General features: G+C 41.8%; 1 long non-coding RNA gene across 1 annotated transcript in view; it reads right to left on the minus strand.

Moving 5' to 3' along the window:
- Window positions 1-14,657, minus strand: part of LOC105738619 — a 35,103-nt gene extending 20,446 nt beyond the window's left edge. The window contains exon 1 of the long non-coding RNA XR_001114454.2: window positions 14,606-14,657. This is a non-coding gene — a long non-coding RNA (uncharacterized LOC105738619). The remainder of the gene's footprint in view (window positions 1-14,605) is intronic.
- Between the last annotated feature and the right edge of the window lie 2,248 nt (window positions 14,658-16,905).

Below are 16,905 nucleotides of genomic sequence, written 5' to 3' on the forward strand. Positions count from 1 at the left end.
GGCAGAATTCACCCCAGGTGCTTCAAATGCACCTATTAATGCATAAAAGCCTAATGCATTAATAGGTTTTAATACAGGGATGGACTAAAGAGTGGCAGGGCTAAAGAAACCAACCAAGGGTGACAAGGCACCCAGAGAATAGTAACAGTGGGACGTGCTACTTCCCTAAGTGATGAAGCAGGGCACTGTGTTTGCAGAGCCCAAGGAAGGTGGCATCCCGGAGGAGGAGCCACCAAGTTAGAGCTGTTGTCACCGTGATGCCCAGCTTCTCTAAGAAACATGGACCTAACGTAGGGAGGGGAGAAGAGTAAAGGCTTGTCTTGCCTGCTCCGTTTTCTCACACTCAGATCTTCTGCCAGGGCCACCCATTGGCTGAACTCAACCAGGAACCTGCCATCAAGGAAGCCTGGGGGACTCACTCCTCAGAGGTCAGCCTGCTGGGGCAGGGGACAGGACCGAGAATAGAGAATGGATAACATGAATTTTAAAAATATATTTCCTATGTTACAGTATATCCAAAAGAGTATCATTTCAACATATCAATGATATAAAAATTATGATGTTGATGATTTGCATTCTTCTTTTTTTGTACTAAGTCTTCAAATCTAGTGTGTATTTTATTCTCCTAGTGTATTTGAATTCAGACCAGCCACATTTCTGGGGCTTAATAGCCATATGTGTCCAGGGGCTATTACCTTGGAAAGTGTAGTTCTATAGTTCCAGTCTGTTATCAGTATCTTTGGACTTAAACATGGAAAGAAAAAAAAATGTCAATACAATAAAATGACACCTTAGTGAAGAATAATTGTAAAATATTATGCCATTAAGGTCTTTAGGAAACCTAAGCCCACATTCTAGGATTTTGAGTGCTTATTAACAGAGCTGATGAATGATTAAAGTCTTTTTCTCCTTCTAAAAACACACTTTCTTTTCATCAAACAGAACAAAAGGAACCAACAACGCAATATGCAGATTATTTATGAATCTCTCAACTTCGAGAACCAGATGTAATACAAGTCTGCTATGTGTAAAAACTAAATCAGTGATAAACACATGTATCAAAATTATGTGCCTATAGTAGGATCTGTTTTCAAACACTCACTGAATGTATACCACATGTAAAGAAGGAGCTTTATCGCCATGACCAGAAAATGTCACTGCTTTCTATTCAGAATTTTTCCTTAGAGTAATAAAGCTGGACAGCGTTCTTTGTGGAACTTCAGATGACTATGATTTCTTTTCCACGAGAAGATTAGATTTTGTTATTTCCTAATCTTGTACAATTTCCAGTTTGTGACAACGTGGTTCGTGTCCTTGCAATTTGAGAATGGTTGCTTGTTTTGGTTTTCCCAATGAGATGGTTTTGTATAAAAAGCTTTTAAACTGTATCTTTAGTTTTTCCTGATTTAATTCTCAGCTAGGGAGATTTCTCCTGTTACCTCTGAGTCTCCCTATTTTCTCTTACTGATGAAGGAGAAAATGTGTACAAATACACATTTTTCTAAGGATACAGTATGATATTGCTGTATTGCTTTTACATAAACTTCTCTGACAGCTTTACCTTTTGGAAAGGGAAATGGAGCAAAACTGTATTCTGTCTATTGCTATTAGAAATTGGGTTGAAATAGCTCAGTAAGTAATTTTTTTGCAACCTGTTGATTACGTGGTCTACTTCTAGCAGGCAAATCCAAGCATATATTAGAATATATTTAGGAACAATGAAAATTATGCCAGCTTAAATCTCTCCTGCCCTTCAGCCTTTTCTCTCTTCTAGATTATTTTGTCTTCATTGAACATTCATCTACTTCTGAAAGGATCAGGAAATGCTCCGCTTTCATGCTTTTCTGCCTTCTTTTCAAGAGTGCCAAGTGGCCAAGAAGGATTCTTTTCCCAGAGGTGTGTGTGCCCATTTGAAAAGTCTAGGGCTGGCCGGGTGTGGTGGCTCACGCTTGTAATCCCAGCACTTTGGGAGGCCGAGGCAGGCAGATCACGAGGTCAGGAGATTGAGACCATCCTGATTAACACGATGAAACCCCGTCTCTACTAAAAATACAAAAAATTAGCCGGGCGTAGTGACGGGTGCCTGTAGTCCCAGCTATTCAGGAGGCTGAGGCAGGAGAATGGCGTGAGCCCGGGAGGCGGAGCTTGCAGTGAGCCGAGATTGCGCCACTGCACTCCAGCCTGGGCGACAGAGCAAGACGCCGTCTCAAAAAAAAAAAAAAAAAAAAAGACAATTCTAGGGCTTCCAAAACCATGTCTGTGACTTGATGTTAGCATTCCGAAGAGTCTTTATTCATGGTTTAAGCACTTGATGAAGAGTCCTCAGAGTGAACTCCTGGCTAAAGATGGATGGCCTGAGTTGATCCAAAGGCCAAATAATTTCCAGACATTTCTTTTGGATGGAAATACGTCTTTCCGTTGGCAATAATCTCCTTGGGAGATAAACAGGCAGACACCAACTTATAAACAGACTTTTGAGAAATTTCATTTGAAGGTCAGTTGTTTAGAATGCGTAGTGATTTCTTTCTATAGCGGTAATATTATAAATGGCAATTAAGGATCAAAGTCAGCCCAAAAATTCTTACTTAACCCAGACCTCGGTTGAAATAGCGCAATGGCAAAGAGTTGAAAACATAACAGCTATACTGTGTGAATCCTGTATCCTTGTAGAAGTGGCATCTCATGCTGATGATGGGCACAGCTTCTGGGGCAGACTGACTGTGCTTGAATCCAGGCTTGGACACGCACTTGCTGTGTGTCTTTGGGTAGGTCACTTGGCTTCTCAGTTTCTTCATTCATAAAAGGGGCATGCTATTAAGATCTATTTCATGGAGCTGTTGTGTGAGAATTTAAATACACACACGCGCGCACACACACACGTGCATTATTAGAACCGTTCCCGAAACTCAGGAAACACCACGTGATTGTTTGCTCTCATTGTTGCTTCTAGTAACTGGCAAGATGCTGGATGTATTTCAACCACTGTTTCGTATTTCAATGACCAAAGAGCAATACTGAAGGAGTATTAACAACAAAACAACAGAGGAAAAAAGTAGCTGATGGCGTTTCCCCCCTACCCCGCCCCATAGCATTACTGTTTAGGGGAAATAAGATGAATTAGAGGAGAACAGGAAACAGACAGCTGCTGACGTTGAATTATGGGACACTTTCAGTGTTTCCAAAGATTGACTCTTTTTAAAAAGTTAAGTTTTTTAAAATCATAAACAATTTGGAGAACAAAGAAAAGCACAAGACAGAAAAAGTCTCCACATCGGAACCCCCAGAAATAGCCTCCAATAACTTTTCATTTTGTCATCTTTTGGTATTTTGTCCTATGCATCTAGACAACTCTCAAAAATAATTTATAATAATTTGATTTAAGCCATCCATATTATTTTCACACTTGATTTATTCTCTTAGCAACGTACTGTAAAATTTTTCTTTGTATTCTTATACTGTGTGATTTCTAATGGCCTCATGGCTTCCATTATGGACAGGATAAAACTGATACAGGCAATCGTCAATCAATGGACATTCAGATTGTTTCCCTTTTTATACTATTCTAAATAATGTTGTTATAATTATGCATATGATAAAAGTTTACTGTTACTCTTTATTCCTTTTAATTAAGAAGTTAAATTTCTAGAAACGTATGCATAAATGTTACTTGTAACCTAAGGCATTTGATACATTTTGCTGAGCTAGCTTTTAGAGTATTGCAATTCATCTTCTTTTCCAGCAATGGGAATGCAATGTTTTAGAAAGTTTTCTAAATTCTGACATTGAGAATGTATTTAATCTTGCCAATCTGTCAGATGAAAGGGGCATCTCATGATTTTAATTTTCATTTTTTATCTGATGTTGAACATTTTTCATATGTTTATTGTCCATGGAAATTTCTTTTGTCAATTACCTCTTCATGTTCTTTGACCATTTTTTTATTACTGTTCAGTTTTCATTTTTTTCTGTTTCCCTTAAGAAAAATCATTTTTTTCTTCTGTATTCACACAATACAAAAATGTATCTAGAAAGGAAAATAAATTGCACTGTGTGCTCCAGGTGAGACTGTTATTGGAAAATGAGGTGAAGCTCCCCCAGGGACTGTTCATAGACGCCTCTGCCGCACTGAGCAGTGAAACTGAGAGCGGGTGACTCAAAGCAAAGAGGGATCACAGGCAGGGTCCAATGGCTGGAGCAAGAAGGAAACTCAGGAGCCAGCAGTATCTGATATATGGATAGATATTAATGATTACAGGTATGGGAAAATAATTGAAAAATTAAAATAAGAGGAGGACGAATTATTATGTGAAAGATTTTGAAAATACCAGACAAGTTGGGTCAAACAATTCTGCTGCTTTCTGGAGGTCAGTTAAGTGGTCTCATTGATGAAGACTATTTTTAATATTTTATGAAATAATAAGAATAATGTAGCCCAAAGACAGTTCGCATCCCTACCACTGGAAAACTAGAGTAAGAGCAAGCTATAAATAGTAAATGTACAATTATTTTCAATTGATTAAATTATGGTTTAACTAATTAGCAAGAAAAGGACAGGTTCTCAGTTAATTTTTAAATTCTCAAAAAATTTAAATTTTATTTACCTAAGATAAAACACTGAACGGTAGGAGTCCCTCTTTGCGAAAGAAATAGAATTACAAAATGCATAATTTGGCAAGAATGGCAGAATGTTGAAAAAGTAAGAACATTCAAAAGGGAAAAAGAAGAAAGTTATATGCAAATATTACACAAAAACACAAGTATACGATAGAAGTGGAATGGCAGAACTATGCAAATATCTTAAAGGGGTGGCGGCATAGATATAATAAAATATAAATTATAAGTCATGGCTGGGTGGGGTGGCTCACGCCTGTAATCCCAGCACTTTGGGAGGCCGAGGCGGGCAGATCATGAGGTCAGGAGACCATCCTGGCTAACACGGTGAAACCCTGTCTCTACTAAAAATACAAAAACAAAATTAGCTGGGCGTGGTGGCATGTGCCTGTAATGCCAGCTACTCGGGAGACTGAGGTGGGAGAATGGCGTAATGGCATGAACCTGGGAGATGGAGCTTGCAGTGAGCCAAGATCATGCCACTGCACTCCAGGCTGGGCGACAGAGCAAGACTCCATCAAAAAAAAAAAAAATTGCAAGTCATTGGTAAAATTCAATATAAAGCTTAGAAGAATTAGAAAAAAAAATCTTGGAGATTCACATGCCAAAAGGTATGGAAATCATATACTTAGGAAACTATACTAATAAAAGAAGCAGATATAATATTCAACACCAATGGAGACAAAAAGCTGGATTCTCGATTAGAAATACCTGTGGGACATGGTTATATGGGGGTCAGTGGGATGGTAGAAATGCACACAGTCAGAAAAACTTGGTGTCAGAGAAATGTTACCTGCAGCAGCAGCTGCATGATAAGCCCAGATGGGCCCTGATGGGAGTTAGCAGAGGGTGGAGAGTAGCGGGTAACAGGAAAAAGACACACCGAGTGAGTAAGCAGGGGTCCATATGACCTAGTGGGAGATGACAGGTATAACTGGACTCAAATAGGTTATACCCAGGTGATTTGGCAGGAGGCGGTGAGGTAGGGGGTGGGACTGGACTCGGGGTGGGACTCAGACACCGGACCAAATTGAGGACTAGCTAAGACAGATATGGAGTGGAAGCAGCTTTACATAAGACATGCCCACCAATGTGCCACAGCAGTTTACCATTGCCACGGCAACACCTGGAGTTACCGCCCCTTTCCACGGCGATCATCCTTTCGCATAACCACCCCTTAATGTACATGTAATTAAAAGTGGGTATAAATATGACTGGGAACTGCCCTGAGCTGCTCCTCCCAGCACATTACCTTACGGAGTAGTCCTGCTCTCCAGGAGTCGTCACAGAGCTGTGTCACGGCTGGAGCTGTAATGCTGCTTCTTCAATAAAGCTGTTTTCTTCCACCCTACCACTGGCTTGCCTTTGAATTATTTCCTGGCCCAAACCAAGAACTTTTGTGGGCTAAGCCCCACTTTGAGGCTCTCCTGCTGGATATGCAGGGGCACCCAGCAGGGGAAGGCAATAATTGGAGAGCTATAGAGTTGGCACAAGAGTTCAGCTGCTGAAGTGGAATTTACCAAAGGTACGTCTTTGGGGGATGGGCAGGAGCTGAGCAGAGCCTCTGTCCCAGGAGGATGAGTATTGGTTAGAACCATGACTCAGGAGAGTCTCTTAACTCATGGATCTGCCATACCACTTCCTGGGCTGCAAGCTGGGGTTGTGACGGTAGGGCCGTAGGGCTAGCACAGGAGATAAACTACCAGAAGGTAGAGGCCCTGCATTTTGCATGAATGCACCTTTGGTAAAACAAAAACAACAACAAAAACACCTCAATTCTGAGGACTGGGATATGGCCAGTGCTGAAGGTAGATCAAGTTGTGGACAAACAGGCCCAAATGGTGGAAAGGGGAATGAATCAAACAGCAAGAAAAAGAAAATGGAAAAGAAATGAAAGGAAATCCATGTTTATACAAGTGTTTGCATTTGGAATAGAAAATAGAGTCTGTAAGAGAAAATAATTTTAGAGTGTTGGGAAAAATTATGAATTTGATATGGTAAAAATCTTTTTTAAAGTGCTTTATTTATCTGGAATTCAGCATGTAGATCTTAATAACCAAATCCAGTCCTTCAAACACCTGAGCTCTAAAAAGAATTCACCATTTGGACTAAAATATCTCTAAAATATCTATTATTTTATCCCTCACTTACACAGAGTCTATTGAACTTTTGGCACAGATTCAGGGTCAGAGTTATAAACATCCCGCAAGTGCATACTCTGCCTGCTCCTTGCCTCTCCAGTTCTCTCTCTTGGTGTGGGATCATCAACCATCATTTCCACCATCAGGGTGCCCCTTCCTATAGAGCTGTTTCTTTCCCCTTTCTCTGCAATTTATTTCTTTGCTATTCAATGAAAAGTTGGATCTTGTCAGAATTAAAATCAGTTTAAAGAAGGAAGAGACATTTAGTGGTTCCACATGAACAAACCCAGAGGAGGGGTAGTAACCTCTGTAACGAGGGAGTTAGACACCATCGGGAACCTGTCGGTTTCCCTTCTCTGCTTCCCTGTTCCTGTGGCTACATCGTCACAGTGCAACACAACTGCATGGTTGATAATACGGCCTCCAGCAATGGCAACATCTCCATGTCTGGAGAAGGGAAAAGGCTTCTCTCATTTTTTTTTATTTTTTTAGAGATGGGTCTTACTATATAGCCCAGGCTGGCCTGAAACTCCTAGGCTCCAGGAATCTTCCCACTTCAGCCTCCAGAGTAGCTGGATCTGCAGGCACATGCCACTGCACCCAGGTACCTCTTCCAATTTAACTAGAAACAAACTTCCTAGAAAGTGCGCTGATTGGCCAGGCTTAAATCACACATTCATGCCTTGAACTATGGCAGGGGATGGTGGTGAGGCACTGTGAATAACTCTGATTGGATCATTTGTTTACCACTTGTGGCCAGGGAGTCAGAGCATCTTTTTTTTTTAATTTTTTTTTGAGATGGACTCTCGCTCTGTCACCCAGGCTGGAGTGCAGTGGCACTATCTCAGCTCACTGCGAACTCCACCTCCCAGGTTCATGCCATTCTCCTGCCTCAGCCTCCCGAGTAGCTGGGACTACAGGTGCCCGCCACCACGCTCAGCTAATTTTTTGTACTTTTAGTAGAGATAGGGTTTCACTGTGTTAGGCAGGATGGTCTCGATCTCCTGACCTCATGATCCACCCATCTCAGCCTCCCAAAGTGCTGGGATTACAGGCGTGAGCCACCGCCCCCAGCCAGAACATCTTATAAGAAGGGAGGCTATGGTGGAAGAATGATCACCACTGAGAGAATCATTGTGAGCCAGGAGGCAGTCTCAATTTGTGTTTGTTATTACAGACAATCAAACTTGTGAAGAATTTGAGATGATGAAATAAACAAGACAGTAAATGAAGGCACCTGGGATGTGGTGGCAGACATGCAAGGATCTGTAGAAGCTGCAGCGTGGATCTGGGTTTGCTTATTCCTAAGTGGCACTGGGTAGCAGTGTAAGTACCAAATGGAAGTACTTTCCTGTAATGCAAAACTTGCGGGATCACTTTCTGTAAAGATTTTAGGACAGGGTTGATACATGCTTGTCAGGAATAGATGAAAAAAAAAAAATGCAAGTCTGCAGGAAGCAGGGACAGATGCCCCAAAGTGCACTTTCATCTTTCACATTTACAGAAATAAAAAGTGGTCTGGGCAAATGTCTCCTTAAGAACCATTTACGACTCTTGCAGGGTTTTACAAGGACACTGCTAAGGTCCCAGTGAAAAGCCTAGCACCAGCCTGAACCTACTGAAAGAGATCCCGAGACTCAAGGGCCCCAAGTGACATTGGCCCCAGGCTATGTCCTGCTGTCCCTCCAGCCCGCCCTCGAAACTCGGTGAGAATGTAGCACCTATAAACAGGTAATGAGATAGAGTACGGACCCCCCACTTAGGGGCCTGTGGAACCCCCAACCATGGAAATAAAGGAATATCTTGAGTTCCTCCAAGGGAAATTCCAGACACCTAGCCAGCCCTGAGAAGCAAATGAGCAACTCGATTAAGCAAGAAGGTAACAGTGGCTTAAAACAATAGCCAAGGAAGTTAAAGTCAGGAGATGTTTGGTTCCCTACAGAAACTAAAGATAACACTTTTTTTTCTTTCTTTTATTTTAGGTTCAAGAGGTACACGTGCAGGTTTGTTACATGGGTGAATTGTGTGTTGCATGGGTTTGGTATACAGATGATTTTGTCACCCAGATAATCAGCATAGCACCCGTAGGTAGTTTTTCATTCCTCACCATCCTCCACCCTCAATAGGCCCCAGGGTCTACTGTTCCTTTCTTTGTGTCCATGTGTACTCAGTTTGTAGCTCCCACTTAAAAGTGAGAAAATGCTCTATTTGGTTTTCTGTTCCTATGTTAATCCACTTAGGATAATGGCCTCCAGCTCCATGTATGTGGCTGCAATAAGGACATGATTTTGATTCTTTTTTTATGGCTTACACAGCCATGGTGTATATGTACCATATTTCCTCTATCCAGTCCATCATTGATAGACATAAAGATAACATCTTTTCTTTTCTTTTCTTTCCTTTTTTTTTTTTTGTGAGATGGAGTCTCACTCTGTCACCCAGGCTGGAGTGCAGTGGTGAGATCTCAGCTCACTGCAACCTCAGCCACCCAGGTTCAAGTGATTCTCCTGCCTCAGCCTCCTGAGTAGCTAGGATCACAGGTGTACACCACCACACCTGGCTATTTTTTTTTTTTTTTGTATTTTTAGTAGAGACAGGGTTTCACCATGTTGATCAGGCTGGTCTCGAACTCCTCAGCCTCAAATGAACTGCCCGCATTGGCCTCCCAAAGTGCTGGGATTACAAGTGTAAGACACAGTGCCCGACCAAGATTACATCTTAACATGTGTCCCTGAGTTGTTTTCTAGAAACCTAGACCCCCACCAAATGGATCCCCTGGTGCATACACCCCAGGTAAGAAGGAACTGAGGACTGAACTCCGGACTGCCATTCTTCGTTCTAAACCTTTTCCCGAGAGGCCTGGAGGAGGTCATGTTTACAGGTTCAGACCTAACATCTTTTCTGCTGACCGCAAGTCTTCAGACAAAGTTTCACGTCCTTAATCAATTACAAATCAGAAAATCTTTGAATCTACCTGTGACCTATAAGCCCCTGATTGAAGATGTCCTGCCTTTTTAGGTCAAACTAATGGATAGCCTCCATGTATTGGTTTATGACTCTGCCTGTAACCTCTGCTTCCCCACCTTAAAAACCCTTACATGTGGCCGGGCGCAGTGGCTCACACCTGTAATCCCAGCATTTTGGGAGGCTGAGGCAGACAGATCATGAGGTCAGGAGATCGAGACCATCCTGGCTAACATGGTGAAACCCCGTCTCTACTAAAAATACAAAAAAATCAGCTGGGTGTGGTGGCAGGTGCCTGTAGTCCCAGCTACTTGGGAGGCTGAGGCAGGCGAATCGCTTGAACCCAGGAGGCAGAGGTTGCAGTGAGCCGAGATCATGCCACTGCACTCCAGCCTGGGTGACAGAGCGAGACTGTGTATCAAAAAACACCCTTACATTTAAGCCACTGGGGAATTCTTTTCTCAAGAATGAGCTGCCGGATTCTCCTTGGTTGATTCCCTGCAATAAACGCCTCACTATCTCTCACTGCAAATCTCAATGTCAGTGTTTAGTTTTTCTGCACTGAGCAGGCAGACCCAAATTCAGTTCAGTAATAGTATCAATAGATTTGTTCGTAGAAGAAGGCACACCTGTAATGCTAGAGAAGTGGGGCCCCCAAACAAAAACCTGTTCCATTAAAACTCCACGTTCATGCTGGGCAGCCATTGAACAGATAGTGGATTCTGTGATATAACTTACTGAACCCATGAGAACATCAACAAGCATTAGGTGATGGGTTGGAGAGAGAGAATTTGCATATAGGTTCTCAAGAGTACTCTGAGATATATTTTGAGTTCAGTCTTTGCAATTAGTTCTGTCTGGATTCAGTTCCTAACTCCATCACTTACCAGTGGGTGACTCAGGGTTAGACACATCTTTTCTGAGCCATGGAGATAATAAAAATGACCTGTTTTGTCAAGATGTAGTGAGGATTACATGCACTGAGAGCTTTAGCACAATGTCTAGTATATCATAAGCACAGTTTCTAGTATATTTGGTAAATGTCAGGCCAATCTTCTTCTATAGCCAAAGTGATCTCAAAATTTAAATGTGAGCATATCATTCTTCTACTCAAAACTGCCCCTATGGTCTCCCATTGCAATTGGAATGTGACCCAAACTCCTTATCATGGCTTACAAGTCTTTATATGTCTGGTTCTTATGTTACTTTGCAATCTAATTTTCTGTCAGTTTCCTTGTGTTTATTTTTCTTATCACATTGACTTCCTTTATATTCCTCAAATGTCCCAGCAGTTTCTGCAGCCATGAAAATGTCCCAAGACTTCCCCACAGGGTCTTATCCTCTACCTTCCTCCATCACCTGCCATTTGCAGATGGTTTAATGGACCCCATTCCTATGGGTTTGCTGCTTGCTGGTGCTCTACTCCAGCCCCAACTACGCAATTACTGTTAGACCACATTTTTCTTTCTGAAGGTTGCCATGGAATTTCCTTATAAACAAAGTACCTTGTTCATGTCCTGGTTTTGAGTCTCCTGAGTCTCCCAGGCACTGATCTTGTCCAGCACCCCATGGATGTTTTCACTCAGACTGAAAACTGAGCCACATGTAGGATTCAAAACTCTGGCTCCTGACTCTCAAAGGGTTCACAAAGAACATTTCTCAGAGCCCCAGAGTCCATCTCCTTCTGAATACTTGATAATTTTCATTCTTGAATGCATTCCACACTTACTCACCTAAAACCCTTTGCAGAGCCCCACAGTTGCAACATCTACGTGGCATGCATGATAGGCATCCTGACCAGCCATCCTGATCACATGCAAAGACCTCGCTGGTCTCCATGAATCAATAAATTCATGGATTTCCCTAAATGACAGAAAGACACTCTTTTCATCTGATTGCCTGGATGGGGCTTGGCTGAGAAAATTGGCCTCGGTAATCCACAGACTAGACCTAGCTCCTGTAGAATTACATATGCTTTATGGTATCTGTACTAACATGTCTGAGACACAAAAATAGGATCATTGACATTGGGGCACTTTTAGGATCTTGTGATAACTCCAGAATTTCTGATTTCCCTTCCTTTCTCTATCAGCGTGGGCCTATATTTTCAGCTGCATTTCTGGAGGCACAAGGATTCCAGTGCAAGAACTTTATCTGGTAGGTGATTCCAAGAAACATCAGTAAAGAGTGGGGATATAAGGCAGGGAAGGAAATGAAGCAAATACACACCACGCACAACTGAGGCCTTCCTGCTGGGGAACTCTCAGCGGCAGTGTGGAAGTTCCCTCTGAGGTTTTAACTCTGGTCAGTTATTGCTTGAGGGCTGTGGGGAGCTGTTAACTCCTTGGCACTTCCAGCTTTCTGGGAAGGTTCAGATAACTAGAGAAAGCACTCAAAGAGACATAGGTGTTCACGGTTGGAAGCTGTCAGATTGATGCACCCAGAGAATTGCAGTCTTTTAAAGAAAAAAACAACTCCCTTGAATGGTTAATTCAACGGCTCTTCAAGTGAGTATGAACCTCTACATTTCTCAGATTTTTTTCTAATTATAAATCTGCCTAAATAAATATTTTTTTTCTCCAGGAGTTGGAGGTCTGATTTAGCAGGTATTTTCCAGAAATAATATTAGCTAGAAAAAGCAGATTTCATGAGAGAGAGAGAGAGAAAAAAAGAGAAAGAGAGAGAGTGACAGATCAAAAGGCCAAAGGAGGCTGGGCGCGGTGTGGCTCACACCTGTAATCCCAGCACTTTGGGAGGCTTAGGCAGGCAGATCACGAGGTCAGGAGATCAAGACCATCCCAGCTAACACAGTGAAACCCCGTCTCTACTAAAAATACAAAAAATTAGCCAGGCGTGGTGGTGGGTGCCTGCAGTCCCAGCTACTTGGGAGGCTGAGGCAGGAGAATGGTGCGAACCCGGGAGGCGAAGCTTGCAGTGAGCCGAGATCGTGCCACTGCACTCCAGACTGGGCGACAGAGCAAGACTCTTGTCTCAAAAAAAACAAAAACAGAAAAAAAAAATGGCCAATAGGCCAAGAAAGCACATGATTTTAACTTTGGCAGTTTTACAACCAAAGGAAGAGGGTCAAAGAGAGTGAAACCTCTTCCTTTCTGAAAGTTCTGATTGAAACTTGAATTCTAAAATAGTCTTTGGCTTTAAAGATTGAACTGCACCATCTTTCCGTATAAATGGCATGGGAAGACACATTTTTATGTGTTGTTTTATGGGTTTTCTTCGCATCTTTAATGTCTAACCATTTTATAGTGCATGGCTTTGCAGGGCCCTTGAGATAACCTCCCGAGCAATACTGGCTCTTTTATTTGTAACACAGGAATAGTTAAGAAAGTGCCTGCACACCAATGACAAATTATTGCAATCTTAACTAGACATAAGGTAGTAAAGATTGCTCGGACTAAAAACTTAGAAGAAGGTTAGAACACACAGAGGGAGAGAAATCTTCCAAATAGAATAATGAAGTTAATTGGTACAAATGAGTGTGTTTTACCATACTTGAAGATTAATTGCATTGTGTTAACTGTAAAGTTCTTTTCTCCTCTCACCAATTTGGTGGTAGTTGTTTTTTTTTTTTCAATCCCTTGGTTCTAAGAGTTTGGAGTGCATCTTTAAAAGTGTACATTTTAGGGCTGGGCGCGGTGGCTCACGCCTGTAATCCCAGCACTTTGGGAGACTGAGAAGGGTGGATCACCAGGTCAAGAGATTGAAACCATCCTGCCTAACATGGTGAAACCCCATCTCTACTAAAAATGCAAAAAATTAGCAGGGCGTGGTTGCAGGCGCCTGTAGTCCCAGCTACTTGGGAGGCTGCGGGAGGAGAATGGTGTGAACTCAGGAAGTGGAGCTTGCAGTGAGCCAAGATCGCGCCACTGCACTCCAGCCTGGGTGACAGAGCAAGACTCTGTCTCAAACAAAAACAAAAACAAACCAATAAAAAAAGTGTACATTTTGAGGAGTTATAGCCCCATTGTATAAGATTTTATCTATACAGCTGTTTATTTATTTGGTATAAAATCTATTATAAGTGAGATGTAGTTATTTGCAGATCATAAAACTGTATTTTTCCAATCTGTTCTTGTGTGTTACTATTTATTTACTAAAATCTATTTCCAATTTTTAATGATTGATTAAGTTAAGGGCATTTTGAGATTTACTTTAAGAAGTTATCCTAAAGATTCCATTTTTCCTCTTTCTCAGTCTTATCCCAATAATTATGAAAGGCAACTTGAGGTGATGGTGAAGACCACAGGCTTTGGTTTCAGATGGATTTTGATCTAACTCCTGGCTCCAGCCATTACTAATTGTGTGACCTGAGATAATTATTTAACTTTGTGCTGACTTTGTTTTCTTACCTATCAAAGGGGAATACTTTGACAATACTTAGTTTATAAGTATAATATTATGAGAATTCAATGATATAATTATATAATTAACATTATGGTAATATGATACAATTAATACAGCATGATATAATAGAATTTTGGAGCATTAGAGCATTTAAACTGTTAGGAAACAATATAACTAATCGGCAAAAATATTTTACACTAATGGATTTGGTTCGATGTCAAACTAAATGATGTATTACTATAGCACAAGAGGTCAGCGAGGGAAATTAGTGTAGAAGAGATAGCTCAGTCTCTGATTCTGGGCTTTGCATTTGAATACTCATTTACATATTTCTTTAAGAAAAAGTGATTTCCACCAAGATGCACTGGCCTGTGTAAGGGTCCCTAGGCAGCATAGAGCTCTTGGCAAGAATATTCGCACCCAAATATTTTATATGTAAGATAGTGAAAGAAAATGTTTAAAATATGCCTATAAACGTTGAAACTTAGTGTTTTAAAATTCTCTCTTGGATTTTTTTTTTTTCTCACCAAAATCCTTTTCTTAGCCCACTGAGGAGATGGAAAGGGAATAGAAGGAACATTGAGAAAGTTTCACCATGCTTTGCTTCTTAAGTCATAAGCACATGACTTGTGGCTGGCTCAGACCTCACCTTTAAGTTTTGTTGGTTCATTAAGACTTATTTCCACATCATAGAAACTTAGAACATGGAACACAGAATTTATGTGAGAGAAGACCAAAGTAGATTTTTTTTTTTGAGATGGAGTCTCACTCTGTCGCCCAGGCTGGAGTGCAGTGGCGCGATCTCAGCTCACTGCAACCTCCACTTCCTGGGCTCAAGTGATTCTCCTGCCTCAGCCTCCCGAGTAGCTGGGATTACAGGCACATGCCACCACGCCTGGCTAATTTTTGAATTTTAGTAGAGACGGGTTTCACCATGTTGGCCAGGCTGGTCTTGAACTCCTGACCTCAAGTGATCCATTCGCTTCGGCCTCCCAAAGTGCTAAGATGACAGGCATGAGCCACTGTGTCCAGCCCCAAAATAGATGTTATATAATATATTGTTTTTCCCAAAATAGTCCTCAGAAATATCCCAAGATAATCCCCCTCTTTTTCACTCTCTGATCTCATACATTTCCTATGGTCAAATAAATCCCCTCTTGAAACTTCATCATGCACATTAATATCTCAAAAGTTCTGAGGAATCCTAAAATAAAGAAACCAGTATGATTCACTTTCTTTAACTCAATGAGTATTTCCCAAACTTCTGTGTCCATGGCACCCTTTTTTTTTCCAGTGACAGCTGACATTCATGGAATCAGTGTTTCATGCAGTAGATTTCAGGCTACCCCGGGGTCATTCATCATGCCTGCAGAACCATGTCCGTTCTGGTCCAGTGTCCATTATCTCTGGTCTCGGTGGCCTAGGCACATATGCATAGCAATTTCAGGAACCCAGTGATGCAACCTGCCATTTGTAAGTCACAACTTTTAGATTCAGACCCTGTGAACTCAAAGCTTCAGCACGTGTTTGAGATGCAAACATGAGATCATGGCTGTATTAGGGTTCTCTAGAGGGACAGAAGTAGTTGGATGAATGTATATATGAAGGGCAGTTTATTAGGAGAATTGACTCACATGATCACAAGCTGAAGTCCTATGATAGGCTGTCTGCAAGCTGAGGGACAAGGAAGCCAGTCTGAGTCCCAAAACCTCAAAAGTAGGGAAGTGACAGTGCAGCCTTCAGTCTGTGGCCAAAGGCCTGAGAGCCCCTGGGAAATCACTAGTGCAAGTCCAAGAGTCCAAAAGCTGAAGAACTTGGAGTTTGATGTTCAAGGGCAGGAAGCATCCAGCATGGGAGAAAGACGGAGGCCGAAAGACTCAGCAAGTCTGTTCTTCCATCTTCTCCTGCTTGCTTTATTCTAGCTGCACTGGCAGCTGATTAGAGGGTGCTCACCCAGACTGAGGGTAGTTCTGGCTGTCCGAGTCCACTGGCTCAAATGTTAATCTCCTTTGGTAACACCCTCACAGACACACCCAGGAACAATTCTTTGCATCCTTCAGTCCAGTCAAGTTGATACTCCATATTAACCATCACAGTGACCTTCACCTGGGCTGGGGGGTCAGGGTGGCTAAGCTGAGCCTTTGTAAAGAGGTGACTGTGGAAGAGCCCAGTAGAATTCATGCACTTGTCCCAGCTGCTACATTTTCTTCTACAGAGGCTAGGGAAATTAGCACCACTGGTATTTTCTATCTCTAAAATGTGTTTCCATGTATAAAAAGAAAATAACCCAATAATTAAAAAAGAATGATAAGATGCTTGTGTTTGTGAGAAAGGAAAAAAATGGGCTACTCAGGTATTAATAAAAGTGAATCTTCTCCAAATACTCTACCTTTTCTCAAGAGACTGTTTCCTTGCAAATATTAAAAATGAGAAATACAAGAAAAATCTATTTATTCCAAAAAGGAGTGCAAGAATGGGTAGAGAAAAGCCAATATATTTCCATAGTTTTCCTTTCTGTTTCATTTTTGGGATGGGCTAAGACTTGGCAATTTTTCTTCCCACATGTCTCCTGGGTGTTCTTCAGGAATGGAAACCGTTTGTGATCATAGGAAGAAATGTTCCTGCCGACACATGGGCCTTCTTTGCTGTGTAGGCTCCGAGATTTTTAATGACAGCCATGTAAACCCCAAGTTCCCAGTGAGTGTTTTCATGGCCCCAGGCAGCTGTGTTTGCAAACACCTGCTGGGGAAATAGATAAGATTTTGCTGCCCTTTCTGGCCCAGGATGATGGAAGTTTCCCTCTGTGTGGTCACAGATTGGGAAGGCT

This window comes from Nomascus leucogenys, chromosome 19 (assembly GCF_006542625.1).
Source record: "Nomascus leucogenys isolate Asia chromosome 19, Asia_NLE_v1, whole genome shotgun sequence".
NCBI classification, from domain to species: Eukaryota; Metazoa; Chordata; class Mammalia; order Primates; family Hylobatidae; genus Nomascus; species Nomascus leucogenys.